This window comes from Peromyscus californicus, unplaced genomic scaffold, assembly GCF_007827085.1.
Source record: "Peromyscus californicus insignis strain IS unplaced genomic scaffold, ASM782708v3 Scaffold_11__1_contigs__length_118956290, whole genome shotgun sequence".
Lineage (NCBI taxonomy): Eukaryota > Metazoa > Chordata > Mammalia > Rodentia > Cricetidae > Peromyscus > Peromyscus californicus.
Window position 1 is genome coordinate 49,101,483 of NW_026294402.1, and position 18,636 is coordinate 49,120,118.

The following is an 18,636-nucleotide window of genomic DNA, read 5'->3' on the forward strand; positions in this document are numbered from 1 at the left end:
AGTAGCAACCGAATCCAACACGTGATACCTGCATAACTAACCTCACTCCATTGCACAGGCACCACATCACCTCAAATCTTCCCAGAAGCCGTGCAGACATGTGAGATCGTTTGAGAGCGGTGGACTGTATTTGTATACTATTATGATATACTACTCTAGGCATTCTACTTTGCTATCATTAGCTGTTAATCTTTTACTGTACCTAATTCATGAATTAGATTCAATCGGGGGGGGGGGGGATGCATAGGGTATCTGTAAGGTTGATCTAAGCCATCTACTTGGGACCTGCTCTGGCTAGCTTCATGTCAACGTCACACACAAGCTAGAGATTTTTGGATAAAGGACTCTCCATTGAGAAAATGTCCCTACTTGATTGGCCTGTAGGCAAGGATGTGGTACATTTTCTTGACTGATGATTGATATGGGAGGGCCCAGTTAACTGTGAGCAATCTACCCCTGGACTGATTGTCCTGGGTCTTGTATGATGTTCCTGGGTTCTACAAGAAAACAAGGGGAGCAAGCCAGTAAGCAGCACCCCTCCATGGCCTCTGCATCAGCTCCTGCCTCCAGGTTCCAGCTTGAGTTCCTACTTTGGCATCCCTCAGTGGACTGTGATTCAGGATATGTACACCAAATAAACCCTTCCCTCCCCAAGTTGCTTTTGGTCATGATGTTTTATCACAGCAATGGAAACCCTAATGAAGACAGGGCCTAGGTTTATCTTCAGTGGATCAGGGAGGCAGGTTACCACACTTTGAAAGAGCGCCTGGTGTAGAACAGGTGCTATGCCAACATTTGCCAAATGAAGGAACTGTGCCCCATGAGTGGCAAAGTGATGCGCTGTGGACCCCTGCCTACTGTGGCATGATAAACTGCTCCTTTTAGAAATACTGGGTGTCTCTGGGTAAAATGGGGAGGCCTCCGTCAAAAGTGGAATAACTGAGATGCAACCTCAATCTGAAGTGTGATCACAAGTGAGGAAAACGAGATGATTGGAATTATCAAGGAAAACAACTTGTAAAACTAAGCCATGAAAACTCGAAGGCAATGGAGTCCGTCTGTCTTCAGTGTCCGGCACAGGGTTGCTTGGGTAGCCCAGGATGGCCAGTGCTGGCCTCTGCTACCTCCTCGACTTTTCCTCTGCCACTGTACGCCACTGAGAATTTTTGTGTGTATATATATATTCGTGTGGCATGAAAGCACGTGTGTGTGTGTGTGTGTGTGTGTGTGTTCCCATGTATATGCGCATGTGTGTGCAGTTGAATGTGCAAGCATGTGGAAGCTAGAGGTTAAGTTCGGCTGTCTTCCTTGATTGCTTCCTGCCTCTGTATTGTGGCAGGATCTCTCACTGATCTGGCTAGTCTCGCTAGGCAGCTTGCTCCTGGGATCTGTCATTTCCTGTTCTTGAGTGCCAGGCTCACAGGCCTATAGTCACGCCTACTCGGTATTTACATAGGTGCAAGCCATCTTCATTCCAAGCCATCTCCCCATCATCTAGTCCTTTTATTCACCTCAACTCATTTTTAAAACTTAAAAATGGGCTTTAGTTTTACCCTAAGGAATTATATCTGTGAAATCACAAACTGAAGGATATACATCTATATGCACATACATGTATTTTCTAATATATTGAAATTAATATGAAACAAATTTTCAAATGCTTGTCTACCTATTGTGTAGTTTATTATAGGGTGCTTTTGGAATCTTCTATAGGAAAAGGTGGGGAAATAAATTTTTAAAGAATTTTTTTATGTATTCTTTCATAATTTCATACATATATGGATCTCTCCAGCCACACACACACATACGCCTTTGTAATGATCCATACCATTAGTGATGTCCACATGCAGACAGTATGGGGACATCAACTGAGCATGGGCACCCTACCCGTGGCCAATCCCCAATGAAAAATGACTCCCCCACCCCAGCAGCCATCAACTGCCAGCAGCTCCTCAGCTAGGGGTGGGGACTCATGAGTCCCTCCTCACCCATGTTGGACTGTTGCCCGGCTTGATCTTGTGCAGGTAACCACAGCTGTAATGAGTCCCTGAGTTCACTGCCCATGTCATGCCCAGGAGTCAGCATTTCACGGCACTCCTCCCCATCCTCTGGCTCTGTCATTCTTTACACCCTTTTCCTTGCTGTGGGAAAACTTTTTTTCCCTCTTTAATGAAAGAGTATGTTGGGCTGGAGAGATGGCTCAGAGGTTAAGAGCACTGGCTGCTCTTCCAGAGGACCTGAGTTCAATTCTAAGCAACCACATGGTGGCTCACAACCATCTGTAATGAGATCTGGTGCCCTCTTCTGGTCGGCAGGCATACATGCAGGCAGAACACTGTATACATAATAAATAAATAAGTAAATAAATAAATAAATAAATAATCTTAAAAAAATAGGAAGAGTGTGTTATTTCAGCAATGACAGAGTAAAGGAATGGTTGAGGGGAAGAGGAGGTAGAGGACAGAGGGGATGCCCAGATGCTCATTGTGCAGGAATGCTTTTCAGAAACCGGGTCAAATACCAGGGTGAAAACAGCACATTAAATTATTAAGTATTAGCCAGGCGGTGGTGTGCACACCTTTAATCCCAGTACTCGGGAGGCAGAGTCAGGTGGATCTCTGTGAGTTCGAGGCCAGCCTGGTCTACAGAGAGAGATCCAGGACAGGCACCAAAGCTACACAGAGAAACCCTATCTCGATAAACAAAAAACAAAATAAGTGGGAAGGGTGCTGAGTATAACGACCTAAGTCATTGGGGCAAATGTAGTAGGTGACTAGCTCTTTAGATTTTTAAGTAAATAAGCCCAGGCTCTGTAGCTCAGGATGGCCCTGAACTTCATAGATCCCCCTCCCTCTGTCCCGTATCAGGATCCCAGGCTTGTGCCACTAGCCCCGTTTATGTGGTGCTGGAAACCAAACCCAGGGAATCCAGCACCTCAAGCACTCTACCAACTGAACTACATCCTTAGTCTTTTGTCGGTGCTTTTCAAAGGTGCCTCTAAGACGTGAGTAGGAAGGCCATTGCTGTGGACCAGCTTTCAAGAAGACACCTCCACCCCTGCGTGTGCGCGCGCTCTCCAGCACCCCCACACACACACACACACATGCGCATACCCCAAGCAACATTCCTCCCCCTCCTCTTTTTTTCCCCTTTCTTTTTATTTACTTATTTTTTAATTTTCAAATACTTCGCATGGGGCTCCGATTGGAGGCCTCGACTTTGTCACGCAGAAGAAGCGTGGGCATTTTGGGTCTCTGCTGACCTCTGCTGGCTACAGCTCCTTTGAGCTCCAGCCATCATCTCACCAGCAATACCTGCCTTCAATGCCTGCATGGACACCTCTGTCTGGAGTACGCCCGGTTTCCGCTGTCCTCCAGAACCGCGCAGCCCTGGGCGGCCTTTGTGTTCTCTGGGCCTAGTCGCCATGGACTGAGTGGACACGGGTTCCAGGTCAAAAAGCCAGTCTCCTCCAGCTCTGGATGAACCTGGAGTTTGCGGAAGCCCAAGGCCCTGGGGGTGGATGGGTGGCAAGCGTCTCCATCTGGATAGGGCTGTGCCCAGAGCAGGAGCCAAAGATTGTACAGTGGAGATTCCCGCTGCTAGGGCGGAACTGGTCCGCTGAGGTCTGCTTTGGAGGAAGAAATCAGGGCAGAAGACGAAAGGAAGCAAACACAGATACCTGCCTGACCTCGGCAGAGGGGACAGCTGCTTCCCTCACCTAGAAGGACCTCGATGGAGGGCCACGGGAACATGGGTGATTGGCTTTGTTACATGACCTGGGGCCAAGTCACCTACCTTCCCGGCTGCTCTGTCTTGGTCTGTAACATGGGGACTCTCTTGGTTGCGAGATGCAGAAATCCTATCAGAAACCAGCTTCGGCAGAAAGGAAGACTTGGCTCATGGATTCCAGACAGCGAGAGCAGTTAAACAGGGTGGGTGAGATCTTTCGTCCTCTACCAGACGCCCACCCTTCACTTGGACTGCTGTTCTTCCCATCACCTGCTCTGCACTTCAACACGGGGAATGGGGAGGAGACCCAGGAAATTCATGTTCATTCATAGTCTCTGCCCACCCATCCACTCCCTTCTCTCAAAAGAGTGGGCCAAGAGGCACCAAACTACACAGAGAAACCCTGTCTCAAAAAAAAAAAGAAAGAAAGAAAGAAAGAAAGAAAGAAAGAAAGAAAGAAAGAAAGAAAGAAAGAAAGAAAGAAAGAAAGAAAGAAAACAAAACAAAGGAATGGGCCAAGGTGCAGCGCCAGGACCTGTCTAGATGTCCTACAGGGCAGAGAGCTATCTATGGATTTTTTGGGGCAATGCCAGAGAACTCGGAGCACAGCTCACTGCCACCTGTGCTGTCTTGTCTTTTCTTCCCCACAGCCTTTCCTCAGTGGGTCCTGCACCTTCCCCCTCAGTCTCTGGTCATAAGCTTTGCCTTGGCCCTGTTTTCTAGGGAACCTAAGCCAGCTGTGTGGGATGGAGTCCTGAGGTCACCCAAGTTAAATACACAGGGAACCCTGAGAGCATCCTGCTGTGTTTCAACAAAGGTGAGTGTTGCTGGGCCCAGTGGTATACCCTAGCCACTCCTGAGGTCGAGATGAGTGAGCAGCTTGAGCTTGGGAGTTCCAGGGCAGCCTGAGCCACATAGAGAGAACTTGTCCAAAAAATTAAAATAGATTTAAAAAAAGTGGGGGGCGGGGGATGTTGGAAAGATGGCTCAGCAGTTTAAAAAAAAAAAAATGGCTGCTCTTGCAGAGGACCTGGGTTCAGTTCCCAGTATCCACATGGTGGCTCACAACTGTCTACAACTCCAGTTCCAGAGGATCTGGTCTTCTCTGGCACTAGGCGTTCAAGTGGTACACAGACATACATATAGGCAGAACATACATTTAAAAAATCGAGTAAAAATACATTTTTTTTTCGAGACAGGGTTTCTCTGTGTAGCTTTGTGCCTTTCCTGGATCTCGCTCTGGAGACCAGGCTAGCCTCGAACTCACAAAGATCCGCCTGCCTCTGCCTCCCGAGTGCTGGGATTAAAGGCATACGCCACCACCACCCGGCTACATTTGTTTTTTTGTTTTTTTTGGGGGGGGGGGGGTTTCGAGACAGGGTTTCTCTGTGTAGCTTTGCGCCTTTTCCTGGAACTCACTTGGTAGCCCAGGCTGGCCTCGAACTCACAGAGATCCACCTGGCTCTGCCTCCCGAGTGCTGGGATTAAAGGCGTGCGCCACCACCGCCCGGCTACATTTGTGTTTTTTAAAAAGAGTGTTTACTGCTCTTGTAAAAGACCTGGGTTCAATTCCTAGCACCCACGTGGCAGCTCAGCTCACAACTGCCTCTAGCTCCAGTTCAAGGGGATCTGACCCCTCTTTCTAGCCTTCAAAGGCTCATGTACACGTGTGGTACATCTATACTTATGCAGGATCACACGTGCATATTTAAAAATCAAAAGAAGTAGAGTTACTATTTGTTCATGGCACTCTGTAGCCTGAGATAGCTTTAGACAGCTGGGATTGAGGCAGGTCATCAAGAGGAGCATGGAGGTAGAGAGGACTTTCTCCAGAGCCCGGCAATCATAGTCTTGGGGCTCAGGGTGCTCCCATAGGCTGTACCCCACTTGGCTAGTTGTGTCTAGAATTGAAAGAGTGTCCTGAGGGTGAGGAAGGCATGTACCAACAGAGGAGGGGACTGGGGTCCAGCCCACATGATCCTGGGAGAGACTTCCATATCTCAGAACTGTTTTCTCCTCAGTAGCTACACTGACTGAACAGAAACCCAGGGGTCACTTACCTGTGGGGTCTGAGAGTGTCAGATGTGGAAAAATTCAAAGAGAGTTCTTCCAACCCCATGCATTCATTAACAGATGAGGGAACAGAGGGAGCAGGGAGGAGGGAGGGAGAGAGGAGAGAAGGGGCAGAATAAAGGGATGGGGGAAGAAGGGGAGAAAGGACAGAGAGAGGGAACGAGAATACCACCTCTGCTGCAGGCTCTGCAGATCTTGGAAGGGCATGTCCACCCTAAGTCTATGACTCACTAGTCCCTGCCCAGGCTGTGGCTGAGAACCAGAGAAGGGGTGTGTAGCAGGACTCCAGGGTCCTGGCAAGTGGCCTGGGAGCCAGGGACCAGGGCCAAGGCTGGCAGAGCAATGTCGCTTACCCAGGGCCTAGGCGCCTAAGCACGGAGAATTTACTTCCTCCCTCAAATCTCATGTCCCACCTAATGACACACTTCTGAAAGAAGCAAGACGAGGCAGAGTGGGGGAGGGGGTGTCAGGGTCCCAGGTGTGCTACCCCACATTGAGGGGGGAAGAGAGCAGTTCAGACCCCACCCCTCAGGACTGGCTGTTGCTTCTTGGTCTTCTCAAGGGAGGTAGAGGAGGACAGTGGTCACACTGGGGGCAGCATGCTCAGATTCACACTAGACACCCACAGCCAAGGCTTCATGTGTGCCTTCGACCATCCTGGCAGGAAGCCTTATAGTGAGGCCATCACACCAGTGGGGACACCCTGAGAGGCTCGGCCCCTGCTGCAGTTCCACACAGCCCAGGCCTCGGTCTCTGAGATCGAGACCTCTGCGTCGAGTGGTGGTGGTGTTCAACTCTGCAGTCGGCTATAGATAAGCCGTTGTGGTGACAGTGACCCAGCATGAAACCTCAAGAAGCCCTGTGGAGCTTAAGGTACAGGGTCACAGATGAGTGACCTGTTCTTTTCTCTAATGTTACCCAAGAGTCTAAAGGTCATTTTCTTTTCTTTTTTCCAAGTAGAATATGATCCTTGTTGGAGATCCTTTCTTTATGGGGACTCTCCAAGGCAAATCCAGACAGACTCTGCCCACTCTCTGAGACATCAGAGTGCCTGCCTTGGCTGGGTCAGGTGGAACCAGCCTTGATCGGCCTATTCTGAGGAACCCTGGGACATAGAAAATCCACCTCATCCCTAGGAACCTTCCCAACATCTAGGAGTGACTTTACCACCATTTATAAAGAAAGCCCACATTTGAGGTTGTTGAAGAAGATGATATAGAAGGTCAGAGGGGTGGGGAGAGCCTAGGAGCTGTCATCTTTGAGGAACGGGCCCAGGTAGACAGGGCAGGTACCCCTACTGCACCTTCTCACACTTACCTCCTCTAGCAAGCTTTTCTGGAAGACCCTGCTTTAGCCAACCCCCACATATGCCCTCTGGAAACACTTCCAAACTGACATTTCTGGTACTGCTTGGCCTGGATCACAGGAGACAGGACTTGTTGCTGACTCCATGGTGTGCAATCAGATGGAACCATGCCTGTGTCTCCCCAATTAAAAACTAATGGTCACCTATGATTCCAACATGATTCCTCCTCCTTGGAGGCCCAGGAATGAGTGACATCTTCCACTTGAAATGAGTTATGTGTCAGCTGGGGAGCCTGTAGGGATCAGATCTGAGTGAGTGGAGTCCTTGCATGGATGTGTATTGTTGACATGAATGAAGCCACGTCGAGGACTCACCCCACAGGAATGGCAAAGCCTTACCTGGGTAAAGCTCCAGAGGAATGACGAAGCTTTCCTCCCCAGTCTGAGTGTGAATGAGTGGCCAGTGTGTGCACGGACCACTAGCAACTAGAGCGTCTTCATCCTTCGGGATCTTTACAGATGGACATTGTCGGCCTACAGAGACTTCCTATGGACACTAGAGAGCCCCTCCCCCTGTGCTGTCCCTAATAAACATGATGAAGTTCCAGGTTGCCTGTAGTAGTGAGTGCCCTGCCTCAGAGCCTGCATCCCCCACTTGCATCCCCCACTTGCATCCCCCCCCCCCCCGTTGCTGTTGTTGTTTAAATTGTATCCAAATGTCTCAGTTGTTTTTCTATCACTGTGACAAAACACCATGACCAAGGCAAGTTACAAAAGAACGTGTTTCATTAGGCTTATGGCTTCAGAGGGTTTGAGTCCGTGATGGTGGAGCATTAGTCCAAAAGACAGAGGAGGAGTAAAACCTAAGATGCTATGAAAAGATGCTATGAAGGGGAAATGGCCTGTTGTCCCCCGTCCGTCCCCGTCCCCCCGTCCCCCGTCCCTGTCCCCACCCCCACCCCCGTTCCCCCCATCCCCCCGTTCCCCGTCCCCCCCACCCCCCCACTAATGTCGGGGCGAGAGTATGCTCGTGCCTTCCCTGAAGGAGGAAGAGCCACTTTAGGTTCAGCTAAGAGCCTGGCTTAAGGTTTGAGGAAGCCTGAGAGCAGGGAAGAACCCAGCAGCTGCATTTCTGACATGTCTGCATCATATCTGTGCAGGTTAAGTCTTGTCGGATGAAAGCCTACTTGACTTATGTACTTTTTGTCCAGTGGCTTGGTCACATTCTTTAATACCTGTTTATACTGACTCCCTCCATTTGTGTGTGTCGGGGGGTGGGGGCAGGTACTGTTTTAATCACCTGGAGACCCAGTGGGCACTGTTCAAGTAGTCAGGGCAGGCTATAGCCTTTTGATTTAGACAAGATTTAATTTGTCATATGAATTACCAACACACATGTGTGGTGGCAGCTCCTGAGAATTAGAACAGATATAATTGGGAATTAATTGGGGCCCACCTCTTTGGTGTTTGGACACACAATAATGATACGAAGGACGTGGCTCAATTATGTCAACACATCCTAGAAATGCAAAAGGTTTATGATCAGACTGTTTCTCCTGCTAATATTGCACAAAATGCTCCGCAGTGTGCTTCAAGCCTGTAATCCCTTTAATCTGTTGAAACGTCCTTTTGTTTTTCCTGGGCAGAGCGGCTGTTTTGCTCTTCCCTCTTCTCATGATTACAGTCTGATGTGGAGCATTGCAGGGAATCACCCCTAGACTAAGCATGGAGACTCATTCTGAACATCTAAGAAATAAAGGGGGCATTGTAGGGAGTGGAGGAAGGCCTGAGTGAATGTGTATTGTTGACATGGGCACAGTCATGACAAAGACCAGGGTTGCAGCTCTATGGGAAGTTAACAGAGCCTTTTCCCTATATAGGCCAGGCTCAAGAGGGATAGCAAAGCTTTCCTCCCAGATCAGAGTGGGTGGATGTGGTCAATATGTGTGGGAGTGGCCAGTGTGTGCAAAACCTATCAACTGCAGCTTCCTCCTCCTCCCAGACATTTACAGCCTAAGAATGCTCACCTACAGAGACCTTCTACTGAAACTAGTGAGCCCCTACCCCTATGCTGTACCTAATAAACATGATGTTCAGGGTTGCTGGGCCATAGTAGGAGCCCTCCATCCTCTCCATCAGAGTGAGCACACCTCCGCCTGATTCTAGCTTTCTTGTATATGTGTCTGTGTGTCTGTCCTTTCTTCATTTTCTTACTGCCTCTAGTCAGGGTTCCAGGACCAAACTGCAAGACACAAGGCAGAAGCCTCTGATACAACAATGGGATCAGTGTGTGTGTGTGTGTGTGTGTGTGTGTGTGTGTGTGTGTGTGTGTGTGTGGTAATGGGGATGAACCAAGCGTCTCCTGCATTCTGGGCAGCCATTTTATCATTGAGCTATAGCCCCAGCCCCAGACAGTACTCTTTTAAAATCATGCTTTTACTATACACAGGGCTCTGTGCTATATCATTTAAAAATTATTTTTATTTTATATGTTATGCATGTTTTGCATCCATGTCTATCTGTGCACTGAGTACCTGCCAGCAGAGGCCAGAAGAAGGTATCGGATTCCTTGGAATTGGAGTTACAGATGGTGGTAAGTTGTCTTATGGGTGTTGGGAATTGAACCCTGGTCCTCTGCAAAAGCAGTATGCACTCTTTTTTTTTTTTTTTTTTTTTTTTTTTTTTTTTTTTTTTTTTTTTTGGTTTTTCGAGACAGGGTTTCTCTGTGTAGCTTTGCGCCTCTCCTGGAACTCACTTGGTAGCCCAGACTGGCCTCGAACTCACAGAGATCCGCCTGGCTCTGCCTCCCGAGTGCTGGGATTAAAGGCGTGCGCCACCACCGCCCGGCGCAGTATGCACTCTTAACCACTGAGCCTAACACATACCCATGTGGCCTTACACAATTTTATCAGATCACTGTTGGGTTTTTTTTTGTTTTTTTGGCTTTTCGAGACAGGGTTTCTCTGTGTAGCTTTGCACCTTTCCTGAAACTCACGCTGTAGCCCAGGCTGGCCTCGAACTCACAGAGATCCGGCTGCCTCTGCCTCCCAAGTGCTGGGATTAAAGGCATGCGCCACCACCGCCCGGCCCAGATCACTATTATTACTGCTGTTTAGAGGAAGAGAGTACAACACAGGCCCTGGTTTGTCCACGTTTGTTTACATGGGCTGTGGCGCACAACAGATTCAGACAGCCAAGCAGGGCTCCCTGTCACAGCCACCAGGCATGTGTGAGACGAGAGAGGAAGCCACTTTCATGTGGGGGCAGGAGTGGTTTCCGGGTACAGGTGACTTTTCAGTGGAAATTTGAAGGAAGGACTTGATTGAAGGCACTGAATGTGGGGACATGGAAACTCTAAAAACAAGGTATGACAGTCCAAGGGTGGCCACGAAGCCATGTGCTGGTTGGGGGAAGGGTGGCCACGAAGCCATGTGCTGGTTGGGGGGAGGGTGGCCAAGAAGCCATGTGCTGGTTGGGGGAAGGCTATGGGCTGACAAGAGCAAGGGACAGATTCATAAATGTCTTAGTTACTTTATCATCACTGTGAGAAAATACCATGGCCAAAGCAGCTTATCAAAGGAAGGGTTTGTTTTGTGCGTATGGTTCCAGAGGGATGGGAGTCTCTCACTATCATGGCAGGGAGCAGGCGGCAGGCTGGCGGCATGGCACTGGAGCAGCAGCCGAGAGCTCCCCATCCTGATCCACAAACAGGAAGAGAGGACACACCGTGGATGGCCGGAGGCTTTTGAAAACTTAAACTTTCCTTCAGAGGGATGCCTCCTCCAACAAGGCTACACTTCCTAATCCTTCCCAAAAGCTGCCAGCTGGAGATGAAGTCTTCACGTGCCAGAGACTTAGAGAGGACAGATGTCTCATTCAAGCCACTACTATACGTTCGAAGCCTTTCAGTCTAAGGCTTCCAGGTGGTGTAGACGTAGCCTGTAAAGATGTCCCAAAGTGTCTGGACATGTGTTTGTCAAAGTGGACTTTGCACGCGGTGTTAGTTAAGGATTCTAATCACAGTGACACTGTAAGGCAGGAGGGTCAGAATGAGAGGTGACATGGTGACAGACTAGATTTGAGAGACTTAAAGGTGTGACTCTGCCAGTTCTGCATACGGAGGCGGGACCCTGAGTCATGAGGGCAAACGCAGGAGGCTTCTGGAAGCTGAAAAAGGCAAAGACACAGTTTCCATCATCCTTGCAACCTCCAGAAGGGGACAGGCTGTGAACACCTTGATTTAGACTCCCGTCAGACTCAGTTTGGGTTACTTTTTCTTTCCTTTTTTACATCTATTTATTCAGTCTCCATCCCCAGAGTTGCCCACCCCTCTGTGTGTGTGTGTGTGTGTGTGTGTGTGTGTGTGTGTGTGTGTGTGAGAGAGAGAGAGAGAGAGAGAGAGAGAGAGAGAGAGAGAGAGAGAGAGAGAGGGAGAGAGCTTGGGGAGGCATGCCACAGAATTCATATGAAGGTCAGAGGACAATTTGCAGGAGTTGGTTCTCTCCTACCAAGTGGGTCTTGGGGATTGAACTCAGGTCACCAGGCTTGGGAAGCACCTTTACCCCCGAGCTATCTCACCAGCCCTTAGCTTAGGTTTCTGACATCCAGAACTGTGTGACAACCAGCACACACCAGTTTGTGTATGTGTGGCTGTTCATTACCACAACCACAAGAAACTGATATAGGTTCCTTGCCAGCATCAGGTAGGCACTGAGGCTTCAAGCAGCATTCTCCAAGTGGCATTTTAGGATGTTATGTTCATTGCACAAATATTTACCAAGCACCTTCTACATATCAGGCTCCAGGCTAAGCCAGGGGAATATGTGGCAAAAAAAGAAAAAAAAAAAAAAAGATGCAGCTCCTCCTCTGGGAGGGACCCACAGTGTCACTGTGGGCATTCCAACTGCCACACAGGACTGGAAGTGTGTGTAAGCTGGGAGATTAGCAGTGACAAGCAGCCTGAACAGAGCCTGTGCTTTCCTGGCAGCTACAGGGCCTTCTGTAGGGGGCTTATCTGATACAAACAGAGGGGAACACTTTACAGATGTGACAGAGACTGTTGGCAGCCATTGACTGTGGCAAATTTGTGCCCTGGCTATCATCTGCCCTTTCTCAACTGGGGCAGGCATCCAGGAAAAGACATACAAGCATTGGCTGCTCTTCCAGAGGATCCAGGTTCAATTTCCAGCTCATCTCCATCTGTAACTCCAGTCCTGGAGAATCGGACACCCTCTGGGCACTGGGCATGCATGTAGTGCACAGACATACATGCAGGCAAAACACTCATGCACATGAAATAAAGTTTAAATCCCCAGTGTCACACACACAGAAAAGAGTCAGGACCCAAGTCCCTTAGCGATGAGTGAGTGAACAATGACCAGGAGAAGGCACAGGGGATCTGTGGCACTGGCAGTGTCTTTTCATTTGGGGGTGGAGTTAAATACGAGTAGCCATTCGTGATGGTTTGCTGCAATGTGTGTTTACAATCTGTGTGTTTTCTTTGCGTTCAGTGTATCACAATACATCTATTGAGAAATTCACATTTTCTCTTTTTGCAGTGGGAAAGGTTGAACCTAGGGCTTGGACATGCTTAGTAAGTGCTCTACTGCTCCCAGGATCCCCATATCCCCACAAAGTGCTAATGAATGTATCTGGACATGTTTAGGTGCCTGTGTGATGTGAGTGATATTGTCGTGGAGTCAGAAAGCCCAGGTTTGTAACGTTAATCTGCCTGGGCTAAGATTCTGAGTGACACTGGGCACACTCTGGTTCCTCTTTAGGTCCCTGTTTCCTCCATCCCAAAATGGGAAGGGTGTGCATAATGAGAATGAATGTTCTTGAAGAGACTGTGTCTGAGGGTCTTGGGGTGTAGTTCAGTGGTAGAATGCTTACCTGGCATGCCCCAAATCCTGGGTTTGACCCCCAGCAGTGAAGGTAAACGGAGAAGAACTTCATCTGTATCAAAGATTCTTCGAGCTGCTGACCCTTGACCGACTAAGACCTTGTGTTTCCAAGAGAGAGGAAATGCTCTAGATGCAGAACCAAAACTATCTGGGGCTGTTTAACAGCTGTTACCGTAACTTTTGTGTCTGACCTAACACCACGGCTACTAGGTAAATGTCCCAGAATGCATCACAAAAGCAGCGGCTGGCCTCTACCTATCCTAAAACTGCATGGTGGCAGCTGAAACATGGGAAAAGCTTTGCCCACCTTGCCGTATCCACTCCCCAGCCCCCACCCCAACCCAACATCAACGCAATTGATAGGTGGATTGATCTGTCTTTTGTTCTGCTGCTATGGAAATTCATGTGACCTCTCCCACAGCGAGATATGCTATTCAGGGTAATCTGAACACGTGTTTCCAGGCCATGGTTACTCATGTTTGGCTGAAAATAAACGGCTTTTAAATTTTCCTTTGAAAACAGAATGAGAGGCTGGTGAGGTGGATCAGGGGGTAAAGGTGTCGGCCACCGAGCCTGATGATCTAAGTTTAACCACTGGGACCCAACTCCTGACAACAGTTCTGCTCTGACTTCCATGAGAGTATCATCTGTGTTACCTGTGCAAGCACACACACACACACACACACACACACACACACACACACGCACGCACGCACTTACAAATGTAATGAAATACTTCTTAAAGAAGAAGTAAACACAATACCTTTATTTTATGCTGCATATGGATTGTGGGATTTTTGCAGATGCTCAACAAAATGCTGCTGCTACAGCTAACTTAACTAAAGGGGAGGGATGGAGGGAGGGATGGAGGGAGGGATGGAGGGAGGGATGGAGGGAGGGATGGAGGGAGGGATGGGCTCTGTTGGAGCTGGAGCTGCTTTCCTGTTTCCCTGTTAAAGGGGGTCACAGGACAAATTGGCTCCATTACTGTCGGCTAGATTCCTGGCCCTTGGCCATGGAGACAGGTGTGTGGCGAACTGGAAAGAACATGATGGGCTTCAGGATCCTTTTGTCTGGGTTAGAAGTCTGCCAGGGTCCCATTTTAACTGTGTGTAAACTTGGGCATGTTTTTGTCTCCTCACTAATAACTCAACGCTCGTGACCATGGCCACAGTACTGGCAGGCATGCTAGTTACCGGAAAAGTGCCCAACAACCTTCATGGTGAGGCCTGGCTAAGTGGCTTCCCTGCTGGGAGAGGGGCAAGGAACACATTTGATCTCAGTCCAAACTAAACATAGACACTGCCTACTGCCTCCTCTAAGGCTGGAGGACCTCCAGTGAGCAGATGTCTCCTTTACAGTCACAGAGACTTTGTTCCAAGAGCCCAATCCCACTCTACTGTGGGGGACTCGGGCCTGCCACGGCTGCCAGTCTCTGGGAGGCAGGGACACAGAAGCCTCCCAGGGTGAAATGCTGCTCTGAGAACTGGGAAGGGCATGGGCTAGTGCTCTGGGACCTGTCTTCCAGTTCAGTGTCTGGAGAAAGCACCCACAGCAGGTGCCTGCCTAGGGAGTCTCGCTGAGCTGGAGGCAGAGCTCAGCTCTGGGTCTCACACCCTGAGCAGGTGGGTTGTGGGTGGGTGCATCCAGGATAGGAAATGGGGAAGAGTCTTTTCACATGAGAGACAGCTGGAAAGTCTGAGTGGGAGCAGGGAGCTCAGAGAAGACACAGGAATCCTGGAGACACTGCTTTTCACAAATCTAAGGGATTCTGAGTTTCTTGGCCTTTTATATAGCAACTAGTGTTTTTCTGACCCTGACTCTCAGAAAATTCAATCTGTCTATTGTTAATAATTTGTCCCTAATTGTGCAGTATATACATGTTCATGCAAAAAAAATAAATTGAAGCACATGAAAAAACAAAATCAAAATATTCAATGCATCATTCATCATTTGAAAATAACTACTGCTAATGTTTCTGTGTGTCCTTCAGATCCATGCTCACTGGTCACCATGCATATTTGATCCTTCAGTTCTTGGCTGAAGGCAGCATAAACTGGCTCTAGCTAATTGTATCACTTAAGGCTGCTCTACTGAAAAAGTCCCCACATAATGACAGCTTTACTCCACACAAATTTATTTCTTGCTCACTGGATGCTCACAACAGCCATCATTGCTGGGAAGACAGATGAGCTATGGTTTGTATGTGTCCCCCAAAAGTTCACTTGTTGGAAACTCTATCCTCCATTCCCATGTTAGTAGTTTGTGGAGGTGGGCCTTGGGACATACTTAGCATTAGATGAAGTTGTCAGAGTAGTCCCCCAAGATGACAGACCTACTGTAGGAACCCTCAGAGGCTTCCTAGTGAGAAATTACCCAGGGTCAGAGAATCAGAGCTTGATTTACCCAGCAGGGCTGCAGAATGGGATGATTCGACCATGGGCGTGTTTACCAGGTGTTTGGAAGGGTCTACACTTGGCTGTACGGTGTGCTTTGATCTTTCAAGAGGGAGGTCTTTTGCCTCTCCCCTTGGCATATCACAAGAAGCCCTCTTGAATAAATGAAGGGGCTGTTGGGTTTTGACCCAGGCCTTCCCGAAGCTCTCCTGTGTTTCTGTCTTTCTTCTCATCATCTAGGTCTCTCTTTCTATCTGATATTTCCTCATTCCTATCTCCTCCACCTAAGAACCCTTCAAAAGGTGGGAGCTGGACTCCCACACCCCACCCACCTGATTGCCAGGAAAAGATCTAAAGGCAAGTTCATTGCCAGTGATGAATCAATACTACCCACTTATCAGAGCCTCCATGAGAACTAAGAACAGGTTTCTGAGTATTCCTGGAGAGCCAAGCCTGTGAAGGACCTGGAAAGGGACACACTCTGAGAAAGCACATCAGCTTGTTGCCCTTTCCCAGATGAGCCCAACAAGTCCCTCCCATCTGTCCATTCAGCTGTGTCCTTTGTACTGTCTTATTGAACTGAACTCTATGAACTGCTCTCACAAATCCTTCAAACCTAAGGAAGGTGGGCATCAGGCAACCTGTTTAGAGCCAGTGGGTCAGAGGCACTGGTCACAACCCATGCCTGCAGGCCACCTGAAGTGAAGGACAGTCTCCTGGGACTGAGTCCCTCCCCTGTAGAGTCTTCCCTGTCTCCAAGTGGACAGGGTCAGAACAGCATGAAACAGAGGACACTCAGCAGCAGAACTGCTTGCTAGGCTGTTGGTAGGGAGAACACCCCCACCTACCCACCCACACCCATACACCACCACCATCACAGTAACAGTTGTAAGTACTCAGCCTACAAATCATTAAGATCACTGTCAAGTGGGGGATCTGATAACTCAGGACTATCCCAGTTACTCCAGAGGCTGAGTCTGGGGGATCAAACTGTCAAGACCAGCCTGGACAATGCAGTGAGACTGTCTCTGGGAAAAAAAAAAAAAAGAAGTGTTGTTTAGTGGTAGACTGCTTGCCTAGCAGACAAGAAGCCCTGGGTTTGATCCTAACATCAGGGGGAAAAAGTATGCTGAGCAAAAGCTGGCAAGCTAAAATAGCATTGCATTTAAATTTAAATGGAGGTCAAGAGTAGACCAACTCTGAGTTGCTAGAATTCAGAACAGTGGGCAAATTTACAGGGCAACAGAATTGTCCCATATCCGATTCATCTGACTCAGGTGGCCATGTGAGTGTGTCCATGTGCAAAAACACACCGAGTTTTGTGTGTTTTGCTATTATGCTATAATCGAGCGCTGAGAAATTTCAAAGTTAAAAATCATGCTCCCCCAGTCAGGTGAGCTACACTAAGTACTCGGGTGATGCTCACCTTCTCCATGTCAGTCCCAGCTTCTAGGGATGTGGGAGAATTTACTCCTCCTCCTTGGATGCTGGACCTACTGCGCCTGCTGCCCAGTGTGCTCGAACCCCATTGGCATCTTCTGTGAGAACTGGGGTGGGTAGGCATTCTCTGTACTTCATAGGGACTTACTGACCTAGCCCCTCACTGTTCCTCACTGGCAAAAAACCAAAACCAAACAGAAAACCCCCCAGCATCCCATCACTGAACTTGTATTTTTCTAGTTGATGGTGAGACTGCCTTTTTTTTTCCTTTGAGACAGGGTTTCTCTGTGTAGCTTTGTGCCTTTCCTGGAACTCGCTTTGGAGACCAGGCTGGCCTCGAACTCACAGAGATCTGCCTGGCTCTTAAAGGTGTGCACTGCCACGGCCCGGCTCCTTTTCGACTTCTTTGTTCAGAGCCTGGCATTCTCTAGGGCTGTGCCAGCCGCTCAGCAGGGAAGAGGTGACTTGTGTCATTGCTAGGACAAGAGGCAACTTCAGGGGGAAGGGCTTATTTTGGCTCATGAGTTGAAGGTCCAGGTCCAGCATGGACTGGGAAAGCATGTCAGCAGGAACAAGGCAGTTGCTCACAGGGCCCCTGCCGGGGAGCAGAAGAGAGGAAGACGAAGGTGCACAACTGGATTTCCCTTTTTATTCAGCCCGGGATTCCAGTTCACGGGACGGTGTCATACCCAGGATAGTCTTCCCCGTCTGGATGCACCTCTCTGGAAACACCCTCACAGACCTGTGCAGAGGTGTCTCAGGGACTCCCAACCCAGTCAAGCGGACAATGAAGACAATCCATCACACGGTCTTTTTCATTTTATTTTGAGAGTGTCTTGCTATATAGCCCTGGCTGGCTTATTTTTATATAGCACAGGATGGCCTCACACTTTTGGCCATCCTCCTGCCTCAGCCTCCTGAGTGCCGGGATTATAGGAGTATGCCATCACACTCAGCTCTGTTTCTTCAGGCCTGGCCTTTAGGATCTCAAATTTCTCTCTAAATTGCTTATCTGTTTGTTTTTCCAGTTAGAGTTTCTAAAGAATTCAAAGCCAGTTATTTGGACTCACATTTTTTTTCATTACATTTTTATTTGTGTGCATGTGCTTGTATGTGTAGGAGGGGCACATGCCACAGTGTAAACGTAGAGGCAGAGGACAACTTTGCAGATGTCAGTTTTCTGCACGTTTGTCCTGGGGCTCGAACTCAGGCCATTCAGCTTGACAGCAGGCCTCCTTTGCGGACTGAGCCATCTTGCCAGCCCCACATTTGAAAATGTTCCCTCACCTCCAGGCTAGCGGGACTGCGATGTGTCTGTTTCTTAGTGAACTCTAGCCCTCTCCTCCCAGCCTCCTGGGCTGACAGCACTGTACTGTTCTGACAGTTGAGACTGCTCAGAGTGGGTCTTGGGGTTTAAAGCACAGGAAACCTGCATGCTTGGAACACATTTTGCTACTGGATCTGGCTAACAGCTGCAATAGGAGAATTCGTGGAGGGTGCGAGGGACTAAGGGGCCAAGACTAAAGAGAGCTTGCTTTAGAGACCACGGATGGGAGGCTTTGGCAAAGGAAAAACTGCGGAAGGGAAATGAAGCTGTGAGGGCTGAGCCCATGTGTTGGAGGATGAGGTCAACCCCACACTCTGGTCTGGAGTACTATGCAGCTTGCTGGCACTCTGCTAATCATGAACCAGCACCAGTGATTGCAGGACTGACCAAAGCTGTGGGAAGATCTGGACGTACACATTTAGCATCCCAGAACAGTGGTATAATGGAGGTGAATGAATGAGTC